The 26,974-nt window shown below is 36.7% G+C and overlaps 1 long non-coding RNA gene across 1 annotated transcript; it reads right to left on the bottom strand.

Annotated features, from left to right (window-relative positions):
- Positions 1-23,301: 23,301 nt before the first annotated feature.
- LOC117218604 (uncharacterized) lies at positions 23,302-26,724 on the bottom strand. Its single transcript, XR_004489798.2, has 2 exons — positions 26,074-26,724; positions 23,302-25,611 (listed from the first exon to the last, which is right to left on the bottom strand). It is a non-coding gene; the product is annotated as an uncharacterized LOC117218604 (long non-coding RNA).
- Between the last annotated feature and the right edge of the window lie 250 nt (positions 26,725-26,974).

Genomic DNA, 26,974 nt, shown 5'->3' with positions numbered 1-26,974 from the left:
CAGCACTAAATTCGAGGGACCTTCTCCGAGACGTATTATTAATTCCGGTGGATGCAGGGCCGGGGCGAACGTTGGGGGTGAGGGGCGCAGCGCAACGAGAGACACACCTGTCTTATGGTAATGGTGCATAAATCCAATGGAACCGCACCGGCGAACCCACTATGAACCTTAATTTATAGTGCCGTAGGCGTGCGCTGACCGGAATGGAAACAAGTATACAGTGTCCACCGTGTCCATTGCCGTGGATTCATCAAGTCCCTTCCAGGGTGTATGGAAAACGAGGCGACGATGAACTGCTTCGCAGGTACAGGTGCTCGTTGGTACAATGGCTTTGGCGCTCGTCGCTTACTTACGGTTATCAATGTAGACGCTCGTAGCGTGGAGAATCCTCAAGCTGCTAGATTCTTCGAAATTTCTCTTTCTTTCTTACTTGCTTTCTTTGTAGCAGTCATTAACCTGTCAGTAATAAAGCAGAATTACGTTAATTTCAGTTAATTCAATTACTAATTATTTTAATCACGAGTGTAATTGAAATATAACATAATCAAGATTCGATACTTCAAATTACAGCTTAAAGAGGGAGATTGCCTTTTTACGTATTTTTCCCCGTATTATCACCTATCAAATTATAATTTTTTAATTTACAATTTTAACTCAACTATATCGTAATTCATAATTAATGTATTTGAATTACTTAGTATATTTTAATTGCACTCCTATCGAATTATGAATTACATTGTAATTCAATTGTATGGCGATCTGAATTACAAATTACAATGTAATTGAAGTACTTTGTAGTTGAATTCAATGGCGATATTATAATTACGAATTACAATGTAATTGAAGTACACTCTAATTGAATTTCATGGTGATCTGAATTACGAAGTACAATGTAACTGAAATACTTTGTAGCTGAATTCAATGACGATATGAATTGCGAATTACAGTGTAATTGAATTCAATGATAATCTGAATTACGAATTGCAATATAATTGAATTACTTTGTAATTGAATTCAATGGCAATATGAATTACAAATTGCAATGTAATTGAATTACTTTGTAACTGAATCCAATGACGATATTAATTACGAATTGCAATGTAATTGAATTACTTTGTAACTGAATCCAATGGCGATATTAATTACGAATTACAATGTAATTGACATACGTTGTAATTGAATTCAGTGGCGGTATTAATTACGAATTGCAATATAATTGAATTACTTTGTAGTTGAATTCAATGGCGATATTAATTACGAATTATAATATAATTGAATTACTTTATAATTGAATTCAATGATAATCTGAATTACGAATTACTATGTAATTGAAGAACTTTGTAATTTAATTCAATGGCGATATGAATTTCGAATTACAATGTACTTGAAATACTTTGTAACTGAATCACAATGTAATTGAATTACTTTCTAACTGAATCAAATAGCGATATTAATTACGAATTGCAATGTAATTGAATTACATTGTAGCTGAATTCAACGATGATATGAATTACGAAATACATTGTAATTGACATACCTTGTAGTTGAATTCAATGGCGATATTAATTACGAATTGCAATGTAATTGAAGTACTTTGTAGTTGAATTCAATGGCGATATTATAATTACGAATTACAATGTAATTGAAGTATTTTGTAACTGAATTTAATGGTGATCTGAATTACGAATTACAATGTAACTGAAATACTTTGTAGCTGAATTCAATGACGATATGAATTGCGAATTACAGTGTAATTGAATTACTTTGTAATTGAATTCAATGATAATCTGAATCACGAATTGCAATGTAATTGAATTACTTTGTAATTGAATTCAATGGCGATATGAATTACAAATTGCAATGTAATTGAATTACTTTGTAACTGAATCCAATGACGATATTAATTACGAATTGCAATGTAATTGAATTACTTTGTAACTGAATCCAATGGCGATATTAATTACGAATTACAATGTAATTGATATACCTTGTAATTGAATTCAGTGGCGGTATTAATTACGAATTGCAATATAATTGAATTACTTTGTAGTTGAATTCAATGGCGATATTATATAATTACGAATTATAATATAATTGAATTACTTTATAATTGAATTCAATGATAATCTGAATTACGAATTACTATGTAATTGAAGAACTTTGTAATTGAATTCAATGGCGATATGAATTACGAATTACAATGTACTTGAAATACTTTGTAACTGAATCACAATGTAATTGAATTACTTTCTAACTGAATCAAATAGCGATATCAAGTACGAGTTGCAATGTAATTGAAATACTTTGTAGTTGAATTCAATGGCAATATTAATTACGAATTATAATGTAATTGAATTACTTTATAATTGAATTCAATGATAATCTGAATTACGAATTACTATATAATTGAAGTACTTTGTAATTGAATTCAGTGGCGATATTAATTACGAATTGTAATGTAATTGAATTACATTGTAGCTGAATTCAACGATGATATGAATTACGAAATACATTGTAATTGACATACCTTGTAGTTGAATTCAATGGCGATATTAATTACGAATTGCAATATAATTGAATTACTTTCTAATCGAATCCAATAGCGATATTAATTACGAATTGCAATGTAATTGAATTACTTTGTAACTGAATCCAATGACGATATTAATTACAAATTGCAATGTAATTGAATTACTTTGTAACTGAATCCAATGGCGATATTAATCACGAATTGCAATGTAATTGAATTACTTAGTAATTATGATTCCTTGACTACTTCAATTGTAATTTTGCAGTATATTCACTGTGCCAAATGTTGAGTCTCAATATAACAATTTGTTCTTGCGTTACGTCGTTTATTTGAAATCATTCGGCTGTAGTACGAGTACTTCGTTTCATTCATCTTTAAACATTGAATAGGAGTTTTTGGATCTTCTTTGAATTTTCTCCAGCACTCTGTCGCACGAAGGCTGAAGTATAGACTGATGATAAAATTGATCCAATCATAAGCTCGTTAATATTTCAGTGACCAATTGACGATCCAAGGAAACCTGTCGGTTTCCGTTGCAGACAACATTTGCCCTTCTATTATACATAAATATGGAAATCGCTTTCGTTCTGCATTATTCACGAACAATTAAACTGTAGTTACGGTCATTACGCGGTAGAACCGGCCTGCCACGGTTATGTTTTGATCGTACTATCTTTAGACAGCTATGTTAACACTTTGCCAGCTGATCAATACTCTTTCAAAAATTAAAAAGAAGCACTATACTTTGAATTGCTCTTTGATTGCCATTATTGCAGAATCAATCCTAGGGAATAGAAACTTTTCTAGTTTCCACGGATTCACGTACAGGCTATAATTCTTTGTTATACACGTGTGGTTTATGCGTCAGGGTTTAGTTCGAATTAGCGCAGCATTCGCGTTGAATTACTCAAGGATTTATAATTACGAAGTAATTCAATTACATTACAATTCGAGCAAATTGTAATTCGTAATTCAGATATCCGTTCATTTAAATTTGCAATTGGAGTGTAATTACAAAATACGAAGTTATTAAATTATATTAATTGTGAGTTACGATGTAATTGAATTGCAATAATTATAAATTACGAAGTAATTGAATTAGAATTACGAATTACGATGTAATCGAATTAGAATTACGAATACACGGAAAATACACAGAAGAGAAGAAAAATGTATCTCACTTTTTCAAAATTCGGGGCTGTAATTTGAAGGACTGTACTTCAATTACATTGTATTTCATTTGTATCGCATATGAGTTACCCTCGTGATTCAAATAATTAGCAATTAAATTAACTGAATAATCTAAATTATACAATTAAATGACGGCGTAATTGAATTAGTATGTAATTGAGGTACAATATAATTAAATCGCGAAATCGAAATCCAATTCAACTAGCATAACTTCAGTTCATTTCAACAATGCGATCTGTGCCAGTGTGTTCAATAAAATTTAAATTACCTCCACACGCGGTATGAAACGCGAGATGAAATCCATCTTACGGTTTAAAAACTGAAATCTACGTGCAGATCCTGATTCTACCAGCAATTATACTTGTCTCTAACTTCGGTTCTCGTGTCGGCATCGTCGTCGCAACAATCGTCATGCCGTGCCCGACATAATGAATTCCGTCTACGCGGATCTCTCACGTCCATCAAAGTTGGTAATTGGTAGGAAACGAGCCCGAGCTTTCCGATCGGCATTATGGGACCGTTACAGGGGACGGCGGATCTTTGTTAACAGAGTCAACCGGTCGGATGAAATGTCGAAGAGGTCCGATATCCGTCAATTTTTTTCTTATTTTGACGGAACACGATGCCCCGATGAATAGAGCACTCTGGCCTTTCAATATAGAGGAAAACGACAAGCTAGAATCGACTGCTGGCAGTTCTGTATTATTAACTACCGACTACGCTGGACAATATACATTATATACATATATACATATATGTATACATATATATATGATATTTATAGTACATGGCGCGGCTCAACAAGTTGTCAGTGTCAACGACGCTCCGCGGATCGCCGGGTGATCTTACGTCGGCAGGAGGGAGACGAGATGCATATTTAAATACGGCTTTTGCAACCGGCGAAACGAGTTCGATCCGTCCACTTCGCCCCCGGGCGACTTTTATTGAAGAAACGGAATCGATGGCCGTTATGTCAACGTACATCTCTGACAAAGGGACGTACTATGAATCCTGAGACAGGGACTGGCTGAACGAAATTGCGTTTTCGTGTCTTTCGGTTGGGGATTCCAGTCGGAATCGGCGAATTTCCGATTTCTAAATAATCGTCGATATTTAAACTGTTATAGTTCCGCGAAAAACAATCGTACGACAATAAATCTGCACTCATTTTGAAGCTTGAAGCTTCCACTTTCGCACAATATCATTCAACTTTAGCTGAAACGTTCCTGCATGATCCACTGGCTGGGAAATTGGAGACAGTTGCCTGACGTTTCTTCCTGAAAATGAGACGAATTGAAACATCTCCTGTGACGTCAACAAATTTTTTTCGCTACTGAATCTGTAACGGATCTGAATATCGAAGCTTCCTCTTTCCAACGACTCCTCGAAACTTGGTCTACGATTTCTTTTATTCGTTTTCTCGAAGTTCAAACGAAAGCAGCCCATTTTGTAGTAACTCGAGGCACACCGTGACGACTATACTTGTAGCTAATTATCGTGTGATAAAACGGCTGAAAAAGATCGTGGATCAAATTTCGAAGAGTCGTTGTAAAGAGGAAGCTTCGATCTTCAAAATCATAGCGGTTTGAATTCAGGAGAAAAATTATAGCATACTTTGTCGAAGTAAACAAATTTAGAAGATCAAGAAAACAGATATGAAACAGAAAAATAATAGATTACATAATCTGCAGTCGGAGAGAAGAGAATTATTTCGACGAAATTTTTCGCTGGATATTTGATCTCGGTTGTTCAGGATAGTTCGAAAATGGCAGCAAAATGTCCCGAAATTCTGAACAGTACGCCATCGCAGCTGCGCGACACGGCACGCAGGAATTAGTCGGTCGCGTGGTACGAATAAAGCGATCGTTCTCCATTCCCGTTTTCTCTCCCCTTTCTCTCGGTTGTTACCCTTCAGGAATATTGGTCAAACCTGCCCCGGTTCGGAGGGTGATCGCGCAACGGGGGTGGCAGAGTGCGCCGGGTGAAGGGGTGTGCAGATATCGGAGCGAGGGCAAGGCCCGCACCCCGCCTCGAATTACTCACCAGCCTCCCCTTTACCCTCCCGTTTTACCCGAAAATCCAAAAACCGGGGGATTCGCTCGTGCGCCAGTGAACGGGGGCCTAACGTTGCGTGGGGTCGACCACCTCTCACCCTTCTAGCTGCATCCCCCATCGGCAGAGAATTTCTCTCGGCGTTTCGGCCAAAACCGATGAAGACGTAGTCTCTCAGGACGGTTCTTATTGGTGCTGGACCACAACGTCGATAAAGACAACACCACCCACCCCTTTGCCATGTGGACTCATCTATTAGATCGTGGTATTTAGTGTTAATTATCTTCTACACCCCAACTTTCGTCGCGGGGACATTTTATTTAGAGCAATAAGGATTTTTGTCCATTTGGTCTTTTGTTGGAACGTTTTCAAGAAGTATGGACTGACGTAATTGACTTGTTATGATGGTTTTTAGACTGTAAATTTCATGCACTTATGGCAGAAATGTGAAAGAGAGAACGTCAGAAACATTCAGAAGTGTGGACACATCTTTTTAGGGATTTTTATATTGTTAGATGATGAAATATATTTTTATGCGACATATTAAAATTGTCAACAATAAAAATGCATTCTTATGTAACATATTAAAATTGTCAGGAGAAGATATACATTTCTATGTGGCAGATTAAAATTACCAAGGCAAAGAAATACATTTTTATGTGACACATTAAAATTGTCAGAAGAAGAAATGTATATTTGTGTCGCATATAAAAGTTGTCAGAAGAAGAAATACATATTTGTATCGCATATAAAAATTGTCAGTTGAATAAATACATATTTGTATCGCATATAAAAATTATTAGCTCAATAAGTACACATTTATATCACATACAAAAACTGTCAGAAGATAAAATACATATTTGTATCACATATAAAAATTGTGAAAACAAGAAATACATTTTTATGTGACAAACTAAAATTGTCAAATAACGAAATACATTTTTACTTGAGATATTAGAATTGTCAGAACAATAAATGCATATTTGTGTCCCATACAGTAATTGTCAAGAGATTGTACTCATTTTTATATAACATTGTCATTAAAATTGTCATTTTAACTTTTAACATTTTAAAATTAGCATTTTAACGTTTCATGCTATAATTATTCAAAGAAGTACAACTGCTCAGTAACCATAAGTAAAATAAACATTCACCAACGATAGTAAGCTCATAAAGGATCGTTCATCTTCAAAGAAACACAATCTAACGTATCTAGCAAACCCGACCTGTTTATTTCGTCCATCGAATGGCCAAGGGGTCGAAGAAAAAATGAAAGAGAAGAAGCTAACCGATCGAAGCGTACGTCCGCGTACATCTTCGACATATCGTTGGCTCTGGGACAGCACAAAGGAATCGTTCCCGCGTTGCGTCGTCCTATAAGCGGATCGAGGCAACCCCAAATTTTTTCGTTCATCCCCCGGCCAACCGCCCCTTCGGTTTCCTCGGCGTCCACTCCGCGACTTCCGATTAATCGGAGATCCTTTTGCAGTGAAAGCCGGGGGTCAGGAGAGCGAAGGTGCGCGAGAGGAAAGGTAGCAACAGTTGACCAACGCACACCTGGCTGGGTTAACAGATCCATCGATCTGGATCGGACCTTGAGGACCGTTGACTGGCCCCCTTCGCGGATCTCGCGAGAACGGCCGTTTGACAAATACGTTGATAGACCAGGTGAGTAAGGTTGCCAAAATGTCGCATGACTAACTGGACGAAATTTCAAACTTCGATTTATTCTGAAAAAGTGCTATTTATTATGTGATGCTATTTGGACGACGAGTATAAATGTTGTTGTTTGACTATATGATTTCTGACAATTAATTTAAAATTCGTTAATTCCTTCCTTAATTCTAACATGGTTAATACATACAAGATATATATACTTTATATTTTATTTTTACATTAATAGGTGCTTAAATGTATCATTTAACAGTATTGTAGAACTAAATACAGCTTCAACCGAAAAAATAATATTTATAGCACGTTTTCTTGCTTTGATACAAGATGACCATCCCTCGAGCCCAGACTCCCTTAAACCTTCTAATACCATAAGCGTCCTAGGGTTATAGTCTACAGACACACTAACGTGGCTAGAAGGAGCAGCTAAAAAAATATGCTGAAGAAAAATCATAAATACTACTATAGGAACTATTAAGCCCAATGAAAGTTAGATCCAATTTGACTGAAAAATAGAAATGTTCCTACTAAGTTCACAGTGTCTGGCAGTGAATTTAAATAATCGGCTGTTTATAGTAGGTCTAATAAAAAAGTAACAATTGGCCAGGAAAAACCAGGTTTAAAAAGGCTCAAATAAAAATATATACATGATGAAATGTATTCAAATGTATGATTTGAAGAATCATGACTGCCACGATTAATCGTAGAAATCATCAGTCTTGCAAGGGTTGATACTCGAACAGCTTTTGTTAAGAATGTAAAGCGTTTCCAGGAAATCATTCGGACATAATCAATCAGTACACTTCCAGCAGACAATGTGCAAATATTCGGGATTATTCGTTTCGGCGCCAGTCGGCCGATGCGTCACCGATTAACGCGATGTATAAACTGGTTCCTAATCAAACCGGGTCCTAATCGTTTAAAGCTACTCGCACTATCATCGTGCTAGAGTTCATCCAGCGACGCTATCGTCGGTACACTCTTTCAAAGTTTAATAAAATTGCATTAATTCCTGATTAGAGCAAACCCTTATGTCAATAAACGAAAGATTTCTTGGCGTTTAATTACTTTGTGATCTTCGTATCCAAAACTACGTACGTCTAGGAGGTACAATGAATTATACTAATTTCTTTTTTAAATATTATTAAAATTTAAAAATATATTATAAAAATATAATATATAATATAATATATAATATATAATATAATATATAATATATAATATATAATATATAATATATAATATATAATATATAATATATATAATATATAATATATAATATATATAATATATAATATATAATATATAATATATAATTAATATATAATATATAATATATAATTAATATATAATATAATGTATTATAAAATTATAAAAATATAACCGAGTATGTCCAGCATGATTTATCATTTTCTTTCGACATCTTTTTTAAGGTACTCTTTCTAGATACGTTAGGTTTTCCCAAAGACCTTGATGAAACAAGTTAATATTTAAATTAATTGACGGAAACCAGATAGCCAAATATTTCGGCCAAAGTATTAATATTCGGACATTTGAGTACAAACATGGTTATCTGATTATCTAGTTTCAAACAATTAATTTACATCTCCACGTGTTTTATTAAGATTTACAGATAAACCAACGCGTCTGGTGGGACCATTTTAAAAGCTGCGTGGAAAGAATTCGCAAATAAATTTCGAAGAATGATCTTCGGCAAAGTGAGTTATTTTGTCGTAAGAAAGGTCCGTTGTTCGAGTGTTAGAACAAGCAACGACCGAGCATACTGCTCGAAGCAGAGACGGTTCGCGTCCGGTCACTTTTCTGCTTCCTTAAATCTCTTCACGAGGGTAGCCGAATCACACGTCAAACGCAGAGACAGACGTTTTTGTTGCGAAACGAGCGAGAGAGGAAAGAGGAGAGAGAAAAAAGTGAAAAACTATATATATATATACGTGTGTGTATATGTGCCGTGCGAGCCACGGGTCGCCAACGCCGCCGCCGATGGGGTGTAAGAGTACGCGGGCACCGAGATGAAAGGGGGTGAAGGACGCCAGAAAATGTGGGGTGGTTTTAGGTCCTCCATTCAATTTATCGACGGATTGACAGCTCTGTTAGGCCCTTGTTACGCGGCGGCACGTTGCCCCGGGACGAAGACAGAAAAACCGAGTAATAGAAAAGAGCCGGCGATTCTAATCGCGCTTCATTCCGTCTTGCATACGTTTCCGGGGAAAAGTCGCTCCGTTTCGGTGGGCGATTCCGAAACGAGGGTACACTCGATGATAGTTGGAACTCCGTACACTGCAAACGAAACTGCGGATCTCGTCGGCAAAAAATAATTGTCGATTGTATCGCGCAGGTTCGCTTGATCCGTTGCTTAATTCTTCTACTATGATCGTAAAGCAGTTTTTGGGAATGTTTCGAGAGAGAAACGGACTGGACAATATTATTCCAAACGGGCGCATTTTTTAACCGACGTTACCGTACGACTTATTATTCGACATGTTATTTGAATTATTATTCAACTTGTTGTTCGACTTATTATTCGATTTATTATTAAACTTATATTTGGAAGTTCGACTTTATTTTTATCGTTAATGTAAATATTTTCGAATGACTTTTTCTCAATATTTTTTTTATTAATTTCGTGAATTGATATCGCGTATAAAAGAGTATACAATAATTAAAATGTTATGATTTAGTGTACGTAAATTATGTATAGTGTTTAACATTTAGTATAAAAATTAAATGTACTATTTAACAATAGTATACAAATTAAATATACTATTTAACAATGGTATACAAATTAAATATACTATTTAACAATAGTATGCAAATCAAATACACTGTTTAACAATATAGTATACAAATTAAATATACTATTTAACAATATTATAAATACTGTTATAATTTACCGCATAAAAAAAGACTCGCGTAACTTGAGGGGTGTATCTGAATTTTCCCAGACAATAATAGTAATCTCGTTCGAAGTTGCAGCGGTTGCAGTGAGAGAAAACATAGTTTCGTTTTCCCGAAGTTTCTGCAAGTTACGATTGAATTCAAGTTGCTGTATAAACAGAAATTATTGTTTGAAAATAAGATGCAACGGTGGCGGACAGTTTGTATAGCAGAAGATAGATCGTGGAAACAAAAATCCTACTACATTGTGCAAGCAGAGTGGTGAAACAAAAAAAAAACGTTGCTGCGAAAAGTTGCCTTGCGATTCGGATCGACTGCGGTGTATCGAAGCTCGGGGATTATTGAACGCTTCGAACACAAAGGGACAAACTTTCTCCCGAAGTTTCGAAACGCGTCATTGATTCGAATAAATATTTACGGGTACGCTAATGGGAGGCAGTCGATAGCCGCACGTTGCACGTGAAGCCTCGATTAGATCGCAACGTCTAAAGTCCGACGATTAGGTGCAGCTTGGCTGTACGCCCGAAAATCCCGAAAGCAATTATGAAACGGAGAGAATCGATCCGAAGCGTCGAACACGTTAGTAATTGTCGAACTTCTGAGAACACTGCGAGCGGAAGAGAACGAGTCCACTAATGCAATCATGAGATATTTTTATTCTTCATTTTCTCATTAAATTTCTTCTCACTGTAAGCGTTCGTCGTTTTGAATTAGAGTGAAATCAATCACGATGTACTTAGACAAAATTAATCTTCCAGAATTTTTATCTTAGTTCTTCATTTAGTTATTCGTTTTTAACCCTTAAATGCATATTGTTGCCAATTGTCTACATTCCAGTTCCACTTAATTTTATTCAAAAACCTGAGTATATGCGTTTCCGAACACACGTTGATAACAATAGACAATAGACCATGTGTGAAATAGAAGACTTGACATTACTTTTGGCGAGTAAGTTATATGTTTTTTGACATTTGAATGTGGTGGGTGATAACCTTCAATGTGTTACTTGGAGAGATATTTTCTTTTTTCGAGTTTCCTATAAAGGTGTGATTTATCTAATTGCTTTGTGTCATAACAAAAATCGCAATTGCTTTGCTGCATTTCATTTATAAATAATGTGAAAATTCCTATACTAATAGATAATATAAATACATGACCATTTGTTTACGTCTACAGTAATTTTAGTAATAAACGCATATTGTTGCCAAAAGTCTACATACAACTTTTTTTTCAAAATAAATACTCAATATTATTACCTAGATTTTTTTATTTATTTTTTACGTAACCTATATATGACTACATTCCTATAAAAAACGATTTTTTAAAATTCAAAACAAAAAATCATGCATTTAAGGGTTAAGAATCGAAGACCGACACAGTTCAGAATTTCTTTAAATTAAACCTACCGAGGTCTAAAAGCCTCGAACAAGTATTGTCGTAAGACAAACTTATAAAAGTGGACTGCGGATTTTATGCATTTATTGCAAAATGAGTAGATGTAATTTGAAAAACACGGACAAATAACACGCAGACAAATTAAATTAAAAAACACGTAAAATACACATAGAAAAATTTTAAAAATGTATTATTGTTCGTCTATCATTTTCAACTTACTAGAATGATTAAAAAAAGAAATTTTTAAAATCTGTAAAGTATTTATTATTGGTACAAATAAAAATCGTAGAAAATAAAGCAGGATATGAGATCAACGAAGACAGGATTTATAACAGTAATTACTTTCGTCATCTTATCGCAGCTTTTGGATTTTAACACTAAAGCTTATTTAAACTTTTCGCCATCTTTATTATAATGTACACTTGGCTTATGAAATTGATCGAATTATTTTCTACGAAAGTGTCTCTATGATTCCAGTAATTTTACTAGATTTTAATAAAAATTGATCTTCCAGAGTGATAAGAAATTATAATAGTTCTTATAACTATAAATATAGTAAACTATAATAGCTCGCCGGTATTATAATAGTTGTATCAATGAAAGTAGCGGAACGATTAGCAATGGTATCGAATCTTGACGAATTCGAACGAACATAAGAAGGTTCCACGGGCCACGGAGATTAGTTTGCGTCTCGATTTTTTGCGGATCTGTATCCGTAGAATCGGAAGTCCTAACGGAAGCCTCGGTCCAATTTATGCAAACCAATCTAGCTTGAAATCTATCCATTGTGTACAGTAACCGTTTCACGTGGATCGCGGTGCCACAGATTAAATCGATATCTTGATCTGCGGTTGACGAGTGCAGTTGGTCACAAAGCTAGCCGGAAAACTTTCGGTTGCATCTCTCTCCCTCGCCTTCTCTCTCTTTTAAGTGGACGCTTTTTTCCTGGTTCCGATCGGTGACCGTTAGCAGCGATAAAAATCAGCGTTTCCACATATTCAAAATACGTCTCTTATGGTAATAGAAACTCGGTGTTCGACGTTTTGGAGCCGCGGCCTTTATGCGATCGGGATCTTCAAAAATTCCATCTGCCCCAAGAAAAGTTCGTTACCGAAGTTTTTTCCGCTTCTGTACGGTCCTCGTCGATGACTATGGTCGCAACGGTCGCATAACGTTTTCTGCCGTGAGATACAACGTCGCGTTTTTATGACCCCGATCCATTCCATATCCCTATCTCTTCAACCCGTTCAATGCCAACCACGAGATACCTCGTGGTAAACGCCCACCTCGACGCATCTGTAAAAGGTTCATTACTAACAAAAAAGAAGGATTTGTTTATTATTTTTTACTTATTATTATTCCTTGCTTATTGTTGTTTCTTATTTCTTATAATCTTTTACTTATTATTATTTATTTAAAAAAAAAATGAAATGTCGGAGCAGAAAAGAACAGATTTATTCAAAATAGGCTTAGCACCGCGCGGAACGTGTTAACGTAAATTCTAAAAATTGGAAGTTGAATGTTAAAAATTCAAATACTGAGAACACGAGATCGCTAACGCCGCGGTGAATAAAAAAATTAAAACAATAAAGATCGTCCTCGTAACCCTGATCCATCAGTATCTCTATCTCTTTAACATTAATTCTAAAAATTGAAAGTGAAGTATTGAAACCTAAAATACCGAGGACACGCGATCGGTAACGGCACAGTAAACCAAAAAATGAAGACAATAAGGATGATCCTAAAGGCAGCTGTGTTCCGACATTGATCTCGATTCCATTCGCAAGCCACATGTTCGCCAGTGGGCGAGCACGAGATTAATACACGATCGGTATTATTATTAGGTGAGGATGGTTAGGCAGCGTCTGATAATTAAACGACTCACCGACAAGCTCGCGTTACAATTTTCTCGATCGACGCGCGCGACTAGGATGCAAACGCTGACAAATCTTGTTATCACGCTAAGGTTGCCGTAGATTCGTGCAAACAAAATTTTACGTCACTCGGGAAGCAAAATTGGTTCGTCGCCGGAGCGTCCCACGTCGGAGATACCAGTGAGAGCAGCTGGACGATTGCCCAGATCGATGATCGACAGCGTAAATAAGTGCTCATAGACAATGCTAATTCAACAGGGTAACGCTCTATTATTTCTTTATTTTTAAATCGTAGATGCGCCATTTTCCCCGGCGTCGAGTATTAGGAAAGTATTTCTGTTTCGAGTCGGAGAGTGGCTGCACGCCACTTTCTCATAGTGCGTTGGATTACCGAGATTAAGGAGGACCGGTTTGTTTACACCTTTCGACGACGAACAAGCAGGATATTTTTGGAAAACGTCGGAAAACACGCCAAGGGCCGCGTCGCTTTGTCTACGTAATATTAGAGTCTTGAGAGGGAGACTATCACCGATTAGTGCGGCTCTAGGAGTTCCATTTTTCGTACGAAACAATGTAGAGTTCAGTGATAATTGTCTGGAGACGTTTTCTTCGTGCAAAGTATATAACTGCCAGGATCTACTTGAACAGAATTCATTGACTGGAGCTGTTATTTGATGATCGATTATATCAGAAAATGTTCAGTCATTTTTAAACGCGATGAAAAATTCTGTTTGGCGTATCACATATTTGTTAACATTAGATTTATTAAGCCTAAAAAGCAGCTATTTTATATTAATTTATAAAAGTAACAATAAGACATTTATTCTGACTTTTAACAAGTGTTATCGTAACATTTGCCGTAAGTAACATATAAATTGAATAAATAACTTGCGAATTAGTGACCCGTCATTTTGATGGGTTCCGCAAATCTAGTGTTAAAGAACTTCTTACTGGGGGGATGTGCGATTGAAGGAAAATACTAGAGAACCATTTTTTAAAGAATAGGATAAGGATACACAAACTAGACATTCAATAATCTTGTATACTTTAAGAGAAATTGTTCAATAATCTTGACTACTTCAATGAAAATTGTACAATAATCTCGATTACTTCAACGAAAATTGTACAATAATAATTCATTTATTTATTTATTAATGCTCTTCAAAACCCGATTCGACATTCAATCGACTGGTATAAGAATAAAAATTTCGAAATGTGGGCTAACCCCCCCTATGACACAGAACGGGATAAAATAAATAAATTCAGAGTGGATAAATTACAAGTGGAATAGATCGCGGACGAGTAAAATATAAGTGGTTTAGGTAAAGCCGTGCGCCGTAAAAAATAATTTGCGAGTATTGATAAACGGTTCGCCGCAATTTTTAACGAAACGTTTAGGACAACGATCGCCAGTCGCGCCACGCAATTCTGTAAATCTAATTACATATATGGTTTAAAGAATCGGGGTACAATGGCCGCGCAGCCGCCCGCGCGTCGTTTCTTCCGGGATCGCATTCTTCAGGTTAGAACGGCCGGAATTGAAAAAAAAACACAAAGGTCCCCATTATTCCTCGGAATCATCTTCATTCAGGAAAGAATATAAAACAGTGCAATATAATGCGGCACAATGCCGAATTTCTAAAAAATCCAATTTTGCCGCGCATTCAAGTGCTTATAACTCGCGAACTCGAGAACCCCATTGTCTGTTAATGCAAATGTCGAGGAACTTCGCGCAGCTTTTGTAGAACAGCAATATTAACGTCTGCAAATAGTAATCTACCGAAACGATTTTAACGCAGATATTATCAACTGCTGTACTATAATACGCATTCATTTTTCATTATCGTGCGATGGCTTACATCCTGTTTTTTTTTCATTTAGTGCACTGAAAATGCAATTCAGTGAACAGCAATAGAAAACGATCTTAAACAACTGTAGAATTATTAACATATCTTGAATTTTCATTTCATGTTGTTTGGTTCCCCATGTGGACGTACTTGCTTGTGTAAATTAAAATACACCACTGCATTTTAAAAGAGTTTATACAAAATTGACTTTTGTTCGATGAATTAAAATACACCACTGCTTTTTAATAGAGTTTATGCAAAGTTGAACTTTGTTCAATGAATTAAAGTACACCACTGCTTTTTAATAGAATTTATACAATGTTAATTTTGTTTGATAAATTAAAATACACCACTGCTCTTTACTAGAGTTTATTTAAAGTTGACTTTTTTTGTTCAATGAATTAATTTATATCTTACAAGTCGTATTTAGGATGACATCTTTACATTGACCAATTAATTAGCTATGGCGCTACCTCTTCAGAACGCGCGAGGATCTAGCGATCACGAGTATATTCGTAAAACACAGAGTATGTGTCACTGTTAAAATATTGAATCAAAAAGACGGTTTTATTTTATAAAATTAACAATTTTATTACTAATATTTACTTATAAACTTAACACTAGATTTACGGAACCCGTCAAAATGACGGGTCACTAATTTGTTAATTTACGATTATCATATCGTAAAGATTCATTTATGAGTTATTTATTCAATTTATATATTACTTACGCGGCAAATGTTACAATAACACTTGTTAAAAATCAGAATAAATGTCTTATTGTTGTCTGTCTTTTTGTGCTCCGTAAATCTGCTGTTAATATTAACACATTTTGTTTGATGAATTACAATGCACCATTGTCTTTTAATAGAGTTTATACAAAGTTGACTTCAGTACAATAAATTAAAATACACCACTGCTTTTTAATAAAATTTATACAAAGTTAATTTTGTTCAATGAATTAAAATACACCACACACACACACACACACACACTGCTTTTTAATAAAATTTACACAAAGTTAATTTTGTTCAATGAATTAAAATATACCACTGCTTTTTAATACAGTTTATGCAAAGTTGACTTTTGTTCAATGAATTGAAATGCACCACTGCTTTTTTATAGAGTTTATTTAAAGTTGACTTTTGTTCAATTAATTAAAATGCACCACTGCCTTTTTATAAAATTTTTACAAAGTCAATTTTTGTTTAATGTATTAAAGAACACCACTCGTTTTCAGTAGAGTTTATACAAACTTGAGTTTTGTTAAATCAGTGAAGTTTTCCTAAAGACGATAATCGTAAAAGAATGTGCTAACTGGCAGGTCAAGCTAACGGCGTCTACTCCAACAAGAATAAGGTATATATAGATCTTTTTATTGCATTTCTGGGTCTTATGCAATTTTGGTAGTTTAGTCAGGTCGACCAAGCTGTTACAGGAAACGGTCATGGTCACACACCAATAAAGCAGTTCAGGTCACAATACCTGCATTTGTACAGCAAAAGCGTCTATTATTTTTGGAGTCGTTTCCGTGGAGTCGTTTCTGTGGAGCCGTTTCTGTGGAGTCGTTTCCGTGGAGTCGTTTCCGGAAAGCGTCCAAACAACTTATTACGAAAATTCCGGAAATCCAGTTTGTTCATACTGTACCGTAGATATTTTTTGTGATATATATTTAAATGTGATCAAATGAATAGTATCTCTCTTGAAAAGGATCTTTTAAAAGAATACGTGATCTCTGCCTTTTAAAAAAATGCTGAGGTTCATAGACGTACCTTAAATAGATTTGTCGGATATTGAAAGAATTTGTTGCCTCTTATAAATTTGTTGCACCTTAGAAAATGAATCTTATTACGCCATTTAATTTAAAAGATAGAGCAATGTCTCTGACTTGAATATACATATTCAAAGAAAAGAGCTCGCCGCGCCAGTTAATTCGTCCAAAGCCTGAAAACTTCAAAATTTTTATATTTCTCGACCCAAGCTTGAAAACTCGGTTATCTCCTTCCAAAAAAAGCTTACCATTCTTTTTCAATAAAATGATTCTTTGCACAGTGACGGCTTTACAGCTCTCCGCCGAAATTTACTGCGCCAAACGAGGGTGCAATCGCTCGCTGTTAAAAAACGGAATCCTGCGGGTGGGCGACTTAGGTGACAGGAAAAAAGCCTTCAAAATTTACAACGGCCATGCGACATTGCAAACCTAACTAAGAACAGCAAAGTGGAACACACGACCGTCGTGGAATCTCAGTAAATCGAATTCTCGCAAAGTCGCAACGTCCCCGGAAGAACAAAAATGATTCAAAATCTTATTTTCGTTGAAAAACTTTTCGACAGAAAAACTGCTGTGCTCTCCCGACGGATGCCGGGTACCGTGCTCTCAGCCCGAGTTAACAACCTTCACTTTCTAGTCTTTTTGGACTTTATAATACGAACAGTAAAATTTTAAATGTACTGGGACAGCCCTCGTAATAATTTGTCAACGAGCAGAAATAACCGCATGGGGGAAAGGTCGTCAAAATCTTTTAGGGTCCTTTGTTGTAAATTAGAGCAATTCTAATCTTAATTGCCGGTACCCCAACCTCATTGTACGCTGCTTTTGCTGAGCCCGTCCTCTCCGGATTTGTATCCTTCGCTGGTCTGGACGTTGTATACAACCGTAATACAAACATTTTCTCGGATACTGAGTAAATTAAATTACATCGCATGAAGTTACAAAGGTTCCATAACTCTGTTTAACGAAGTTACGGAACCCTAAGGTACGTTTTACAGCCAAAATATCGGCCAGTACTATATCTTTGTGATGATTTTTAAGGTTCGGGGATTATACTTTTATTTACACTTCTAGCCTTTTCCATTGACAACTTTTTCACTGTTAGTTATTATCGTCTCGTCATTGTGCATTATGAATCGCAGATTTTTTGGATACGACATTTTTTTTACTATTTTTTTCGCAATGAAACGGACCAGACGCGTAACAATCGAAATATCTTTTTCGCTAAAGAATTCCACGATTTTTACCACCTTTTTACAATCTTCATTGCAATAAAAAAGCGACGTAATTTAAAAAATTCTACAATTTTCAATGCATGAAGACGATACAATCAAAAGAATTTCGCAATCTTCATATAGCATAAAAGCGTGAGTCGCTTTTATTTTTATTAATTGTTCCTGTTTTAGATACACAACCTAAAAAGTTCAACAATTTTTATTGCATGAGAGCGAAACAAGGACAGTTAATAAAAATAAAAGGTACGTACGTTTTGAGGCAATGAAAATTGTGAAAATGATAAAAAACTGTGAAATTTTTCAAATCATATCGCTTTTATGCAATAAAAATTGCAAAACGTGGTAAAAAGGCGTGGAAGTTTTTTACCTAGAATTGTTTAGCGAAAGACGTGCCTCGATGATAATTTGATTGTTACTTTCTCAGTCACGTTCTAACAGGACAGAAATGGTAAATAAAAATTTTTAGCGGGATTGTTTTAGTAGAAAAGAAAGAAAGGGTCGCGTTCTGTGCGAACGAAATGCAAGTGACAAATGACTGGCGTTTAACCCCGCACCACAGTGCATTCTTCCGAAGAGATACAATATCGAATGAGGGATCTGAAAGGGTTGCAAGCCCCGTCTGGCGCACAATGGCTCGGAACCAGGTAGAAACACCGCGCTTTCACGTCGGTATACCAAGGGTTAAGTATCGTAATAATTGCCAATAATCTGGCCATTGTAAACTGTTTTTCGACGCATCCGACCCGGCGTTTTTGGAATTCTAGGTCTCGAAGAAACCAACCCTGCGCACGATGTTTGCTCTTTTTCCGTCGGAGATTACGGACGATCGCGTAATCGGGACAAACCCGAGAGTCTTGGAACCCTTTCGAGGGCGGATTATGATTTAAGGAGGAAATATTTAGCAGATCGAAACAGACAGTTATATTTCGGTATTACGAAATCCTTGCGCTTCAACGACATTTGTTTACTCCGGAAAAATATTTGTTGAATTTTCAACGAAGTTCGTTTACCTCGGAAAAATATTTGTTGAATTTTCAACGAAGTTCTTTCCTTAGGAAAGATATTTGTTAAATTTTCAATGATGTTCATTCACTTCGGAAAAATATTTATTGAATTTTCATCGAAGTTCTGAGATTGTTTTGATATAATAAAAGAAAGGAAGTTGTGTGTGATTTAGAATGCCTATTAATAAGTGTCTACACGAGCAGCTTTGGAAACTAAACTATTTAGTTCGAATTATTAATACATCTCTCTCTCTCTCTCTCCCCCCTCTCTTCCTCTCTCCCTCTTTTCCCCTCTCCCTCTCATCCCCTCTCCCTCTCACCATCTCTCCCTCTCTCCTTCTCTCCCCCTCCCTCTCTCTCTATCTTTATAACTTTCCATCGAATTTTTACCGTTGATTCAAAGTAGTATTAACAATCATGTAAAATATGATTCGCACGTTAAATTAGAGACTGTAATACTTAGCTCAGAATTTTATCACACTTTTATTCAGCTTGAAACAATCAGTAATCAGGTCAGAGCGTGACAGCTCCCTTGTTGCAGAGACCACATCAACAGAAATCCATACCAAACCGGATTTATAAAAAAAATGCAACATACACATAAATATCTGTCCCCGTTACGCGGTCAAATTTTTGTTTTTATATCTTACAAGTCGTGTTTAGGATGACATCTTTACATTGACCGATTAATTAGCTGTGGCGCCACCTCTTCAAAACGCGCGAGGATCTAGCGATCACGAGTATATTCGTGAAACACAGAGTAAGTGTCGCTGTTAAAATATTGAATCAAAAAGACGGTTTTATTTTATAAAATTAACAATTTTATTACTAATATTTACTTATAAACTTAACACTAGATTTACGGAACCCGTCAAAATGACGGATCACTAATTTGTTAATTTACGATTATTCATATCGTAAAGATTCATTTATGAGTTATTTATTCAATTTATATATTACTTACGGCAAATGTTACAATAACACTTGTTAAAAATCAGAATAAATGTCTTATTGTTACTTTTATGAACTAATATAAAACAGTTGTCTTTTTGTGCTCCGTAAATCTAGTGTTAACATTAACACATACTAGATACGTAATAAACGAAAAACGCAGGAAAAATCAATTACTGCTAAAAATTAAAAATTCAAATTGCTGCTGTAGAGTGGTATTCAGCAAAGCAAAGAACGATAGATACATAATGGCACTTTGCACGTCGAACACCAATATGGTGATTCTTTTCTAATCTTATTTTTATAACAATGTAAATACCTTCGTGTAGGATTGGCCTTAAAATATTCTGAACATTTTGAAATTTGAGAATATGTTATCGTTTTCACTAAAATTACAATTTAAATAGCCAATGGTCACTACTTTTTACGCACGACGAGTACACTCGCCAAACACAGCTAACTGGTTAATGTAAATTGTCGTTTTTGAAGCTTGACGGCTGCATACTTGGCATAGGGCTATGTTTAACTTCGTAGTTGCGAAATGAAAGAGGTTTTATCAATGAAATAGTTTAGATAATATCGACAGTGTAATAAATAGGCACAATAATAATAGACACAAAACATTCAATGAATTTAAAATTACTGTTGTTTTAAGACTATTTTTAATTTCGACGCGGCAGTTGACACAAGATTTACGGACCTAATAACTAATTTGTTAATTTACGATTATTCATATCGTAAAGATTTATTTATGAGTTATTTATTCAATTTTTTATTTTACTTACGGCAAATGTTACAGTAACACTTGTTAAAAATCAGAATAAATGTCTTGTTACTTTTATAAACTAATATAAAACAGCTGTTTTTTTGTGCTCCGTAAATCTAGTGTTAAAAGCGTCGAACGACTCGTTCGAACAGTAATTCTGTTCAGAAAATTCGTTCGGAATCTGCAGATTAGATTTAAATGAATGCGTGTTTTCGACATCGCGTTCGAAGACGAAGGTAGAAGGGGAGTGATGTGTACCAGAAGACTGAGTGCGGCCAGTAAGTACTTCCGCACACAGGCCTGACAAAATATTGTGAAAAAAACGCGCAGGTATAGGGGTGGCTTTTATATAAATCGCGAGGAAAATACGGGAACTCCTATGAAACGGGATCCGATCCAAATGGCGATCCATTGTAACGATTTTAAGTATGAATCTCCTAGGAATATCCATTGAATTATTATCAATCGTTCTTACATACCAATCGAAAGAATTGCAATACTTTTGAATAGGTTCACTTCAATCAGCGACTATAAAACTGTTTCAAAATTGTTCAGATTTAAATATTAGTTTTTTAATCAGTCAGCTGTGTTTGATGAATACATTCGTCGTGGAAAAGGGACAGTATTTTGTATCTTGTATATATATTTTGTATTATGTATTTTGTATATTTGTATATAAATTGTAATTTTAATGAAACCAAAAACATATCCTCAAATTTCAAGATGTTTCAAATATTTTGAGGTCCTACACACGAAAGTGTTTACATTGTTATAAAAACAAAATTAAAAAAGTTTTGAGGTCCTATACAAAGGTGTTTACATTGTCATAAAAATAAAATTAAAAACGAATTACAATATTGATGTTCGAAGTGCAAAGTGCCATTATGTATCGTTCCTTGCTTTGCTGAATACCACTCTACAGCAGTAATTTGAATTTTCAATTTCTATAAGTATTTGATTTTTCCTGCGTTTTTCATTTATTATGTATGTAGTATATGTTAATTTTCTCAAATAAAATCATCTTTTCGGCCGAATATTTTAACAGCGGCACTTACTCCGTGTTTGACTAGTGTACTCGTCATCGCTCGATTCTCACGCGCTCTGAAAAGGAGGCGCCACAGTTAACCGGTTAAAAGTATCCCAGAAGAATTCATTAGCACGAGACAAAGGGCAACCTGCCCTTGCAAGATTTACGACACTGTCTGCACTTCACGCAGGGTACAAGCAACGATCCGCCACAATAGCGACCGTCCATAGAATCCTCGCTAATTCCTCACGCTGGCGTGCGCCACTCTGAAAGCCCCTAAGAGGCACGTCTCTCTCTGAAACGCGGAATTAAAAAAAAAAAGAACTAAAAAAACCCATAGGAGGGTAAAACTGCACCGTGCTAATTCGCCGGACCGCGGGCATCGAGATCTCGCTTGTCTGTCCTTGTGGACACAGTTTCATCCCCTTGGCGATCCCTCCACGCGGTATCTGCTGATCTCCGTCTCTATCCGAAGGAGGACAACGGGCTGACAGAGTGGAGTATGTGTTCACACACGCGCGCGGGCACACACACGCGTCGCAAGGTAACACGTGAAAGGTAACACGCGCCCGAGCCCCTGCATTCTTCCACTTTTTTATCGTGCACCGGGTAAGTTTTTCGCTTCGGGCACGCGCTGCGCACGTTCGAGCACGGGCAGGTGAGAGAGGAAGAGGGAGAGAGAGAGAAAAACGGGATCGCGCGTTTCACCCCCGAAAAAAAGAAACCAGGGTTCGGTAGAATTCGTTTTCGGAAAAAAACAGCGGGAGCCCTGTGCTCTCCGGGGCATTGTGGCGAGCGTTATCGCGCGCGGAAGTCGCGAGCGGACGCCGCTGCATTCCGCTGCACCACCAAATTGCATTGTTCGGGCATCGTTTGATTCGCCCCGAAACAGAGACGGGTGCTGCGGACAATCGTTCGCGTAACAGAACGCGATGCAGCGGTTTAAGAGTCGAGGAAAATCGGTTTTCTGGATCTGCATGCGCGCAGATTTTTTTGAATTTGTTGTAGAAGCCTCAAAGGATGGAAATGGAAACAACATTGTTGCAGAGAAATATATATAAATAAGGGGGAATTGGTGCGAAGTGTTTTATTGAAGTAGAGAAATATTGTTAAAGAGTGATCTTTAGAAATAGAGAAACATTGTCGCCAATTAATATTTAGAAACGGAGACACATTGTTGAAAGTAATATTTAGAAATATGGACACGATATTGCATAGTGATCTGTAGAAGTAGAGAATCTTATTGCATAGTAATCTGAAAGAATGGAGGAAAATTATTGCAGACCTATTTGTAGAAATAGAGAAACATTGTTGCAAATTAATATTTAGCAACGCAGATGCATTGTTGCAAAGTAATATTTAAAAGTATGGTCACGATGTTGCATAGTGATCTGTGGAAGTAGAAAATCTTATTGCATAGTAATCTGAAGGAATAGAGGAAAATTATTGCAAACCTATTTGTAGAAATAGAGAAACAGTGTTGCAAATTAATATTTAGAAACGAAGACATATCGTTGAAAAGTAATATTCAGAAATATGGACACAATGTTACATAGTGATTTGTGAAAGTAGAGAATCTTGTTGCATAGTAATCTAAGGAAAAAAAAGGAAAATTATTGCTGACCTATTTTTAGAAATAGAAAAACATTGTTGCAAATTAATATTTAGGAATGAAGAATATTTAGAATAAATATTATTATTAATATCTAGAATTCAAATCAATATTTAGAATGAATATTTAGGAATGTTACAAAGTAATATTTTGAAACATGGACACAATGCTGTATAGTGATCTGTGAAAGTAGAGAAACTTGTTGCATAGTAATCTGAAGGAATAGAGGAAAATTGTTGCAGACCTATTTGTAGAAATAGAGAAACAGTGTCGCAAATTAATATTTAGAAACGATGACATATTGTTGAAAAGTAATATTCAGAAATATGGACACAATGTTGCATAGTAATCTGTGGAAGTAGAGAAACTTGTTGCCTAGTGATCTGAAGGAATAGAAGAAAATAGTTTCAGAGCTATTTATAGAAATAGGAAAACATTGTCGTAAAGTAATATTTTGAAATAGAGATAAATTGCTGCAGGGAAATCTTTAGAAATAGAGAAACACTGTTGCAGAATAATCTTTAAAAAAAGAACGAAAGGATTGTTGCAAAGGAATTCACAAAAATTCAACAAATGCAACATTGTGCTAAACAAATTTGTAAAACTGTTCTTGTTTTTCCTCTCTACAGAGATTACAATAAATTCTCCCCAATTGTCCTTCAACTAGTGAACAAAAATGCACAATTTGGAAGAAGAAGATACGATTATTCCTCCTCGTTTTTATAGTTGTTGTCAATCAGAAACTATAAAAACGAGCCACAAGGCTTGAATAATCGTATCTCCTCTTCCCATATTGTCCATTTTTGTTTACAAGTTGAAGAACAATTGGTAAGCATTTGCTGTATTTCGCACACGTCGAAGATGGCAGACGCTTGTCTATCAGCTGATGATAGACATAACCTCAATCAAAATGGAATAAATGCGAATAATTGTAGAAAACGCAGCAACTGGTGAAACGTGTTGAAATCAGATTAGGCACATTTCGCTCATCTCCAACGTAAGAATGGCTGACCAACCCGAAAGTGTTGCGAAGATTACGTTTATGGAGTGTATCAGACGAGTAAACACTTTTTTAGCGATTTCTACCTCAAAATGCCGAGTCTTATCAACTTTATCGTTTCTCGGCGATAGATATCTGTATTATTTGGACTGAAGTTCACACAAGATAATTAAGCAGTAACAAAGTACTTGCTGTTGCAACGGTAGAACAAAGATTATATAAAATTCGAACAGTGTATACTCGTTTATCTAGAGACACTGCTTTATTTTTGGAAACAAAGGTACAATTACCCTGTCGAAAAATTCGACTTGCACTTCTTCGAGGTGACATTATCGACGCACGAGCGTCCGCGTCGTTCTACCTGGCAGAGTATCGCCTTCCTATCGTATAATTATCTTATCGTCTACGCGATATCTCATTCTACATTTCGAGCCGCGAAGTACATACACCAGTCACGGTTCAATCGCAAAATTTCTCCCGGCTTTTTTATTTTCTCCGCTTTTCCAACGAGTATCAATACACTGCGTCGCGTCGTGCCGCGTCGCGCCGGATCGCTTCTCTTCCATTGCGATCCCCGTGCACGTGCACCGTTCACGGAACTTCGACATTGTTCTCAATATTTCAAGAACGGTCGATACGCAAGGTTGTATCGTCGGCTGCGATGTCCACAAATCGTATGCCGTCTTCAGTCTCCCTTGGCTATTAGAATCGTGCATGCATCATGAAACATACAGCAGTACCGTGTACGCGTTTCTTAGCCATTGTCTCCCCTAAAAAGGAAATGAGAAAACATTTAAAAAGAAGCACCTTCGCCGATCGGAGTCGATGCAGTGTTCACACGCGCGATCCTGTTTCGAAAGACACAATTCGAATATAATTTCAAGTACAATTCAGGTGAAATACAATTAAAAGCAAAGCGTCAACGGAATCACCCGTTCGGAAACACGACAGAAACTTCGATCTCTAAATCGTTGACGTTCGCGCATTTTTAGTAGAAAAACTCTTTTGCATTCGTTAGTGATATTCTCGTTAACAAAAGTTGAAATCGTTGGCATGCAATGTGTGACATACAACGTAATTCCAAATCCAAATTCCAAAAATAAGCAAAGTAAAAGAAGAAAAAACATACCCATCTCGAAAAATCTAAGGGAACAAAGGTAACAGACATCGCCGGAATGACTCCTGTTCGCGGTCCGAAAGGGTGAGCGACGCAACGTTCGGTTTATACTTACGTAGTATCGTCGACCCCGTTCACCCCGCAACCCCGAAGCCACCTACGTCCGCGGTATCTTTTCTCTCGCAGGTTTCACCGATTACCCGCCTTCTGCGGCGGTGCTCGTCCATCGTTGTATCCCCTACCCTCCGGGTCTTCGCCACACTCTCGAGGCCCTCCACCCTTAAAGATCACGGTCGCAGGTTCACCCTGTCTCCTCTAGATCAATCTCTCTCTCTCTCGCTCTCTCTCTCTCTCCCTCCCTTTCTCTTTCTCTCTGTCTCGCCACTGGTTCCCCTCTACTCCCTGGCTTGTATCGGTATATCTTTGTCTCCCCAAAAGGCAGCGGTTACATCCCTCTCTCGCGATCCTTTGGCGCCCCACAGTCCTCTGTCCCCGTCTAAAACACTCGGCCGCTGCTTCGTCCTCTTCGGCGCGGCTCGGTTCTGCGACTCGCGCATCCGGGGTTGCGACTCGCGAGGGTAGAGGAAACCAAGCCTGTGCTTGGTGGGGATTTCAGAGCATAGGTAGGGATAGCTACGGCACCAGGGTGGGGGATGTTTGACTACAGAGAGCGCGACTCGATTGTCAGTTAGTATTGGGTTAGGTCAGCCCAGAGCAACGTCGTTGATCGTCGTCGTTCCTCGTGGTCGGACGGCGACGTTTGTTGTTTATAGTAGAGTAGTTACACACGTTTTGCGTCACCTTTATTTCCCTTGTTTCATCTAGCCTTGCCTATCTGTCTTGCGTTGCTCGCTCACAGTCTCTGTATTTCTCTCCGCAGCGCTCGGTTCGGTAAATCTCGATCTGCTTGGTCCACACGTGGACCCGTGCCAGAACCGCGTGCCGATCGCCGAGAACTCGACTGGATCGTCCTCCGCGTGGAATTGTTTTCTGCTCGAGGTCGTCGGTGTGCAGTG

The sequence above is a fragment of the Megalopta genalis genome, chromosome 9 (assembly GCF_051020955.1).
Source record: "Megalopta genalis isolate 19385.01 chromosome 9, iyMegGena1_principal, whole genome shotgun sequence".
Lineage (NCBI taxonomy): Eukaryota > Metazoa > Arthropoda > Insecta > Hymenoptera > Halictidae > Megalopta > Megalopta genalis.
Note: the sequence above shows the minus strand (reverse complement) of the source record. Positions and strands in the feature narration are given on the sequence as shown.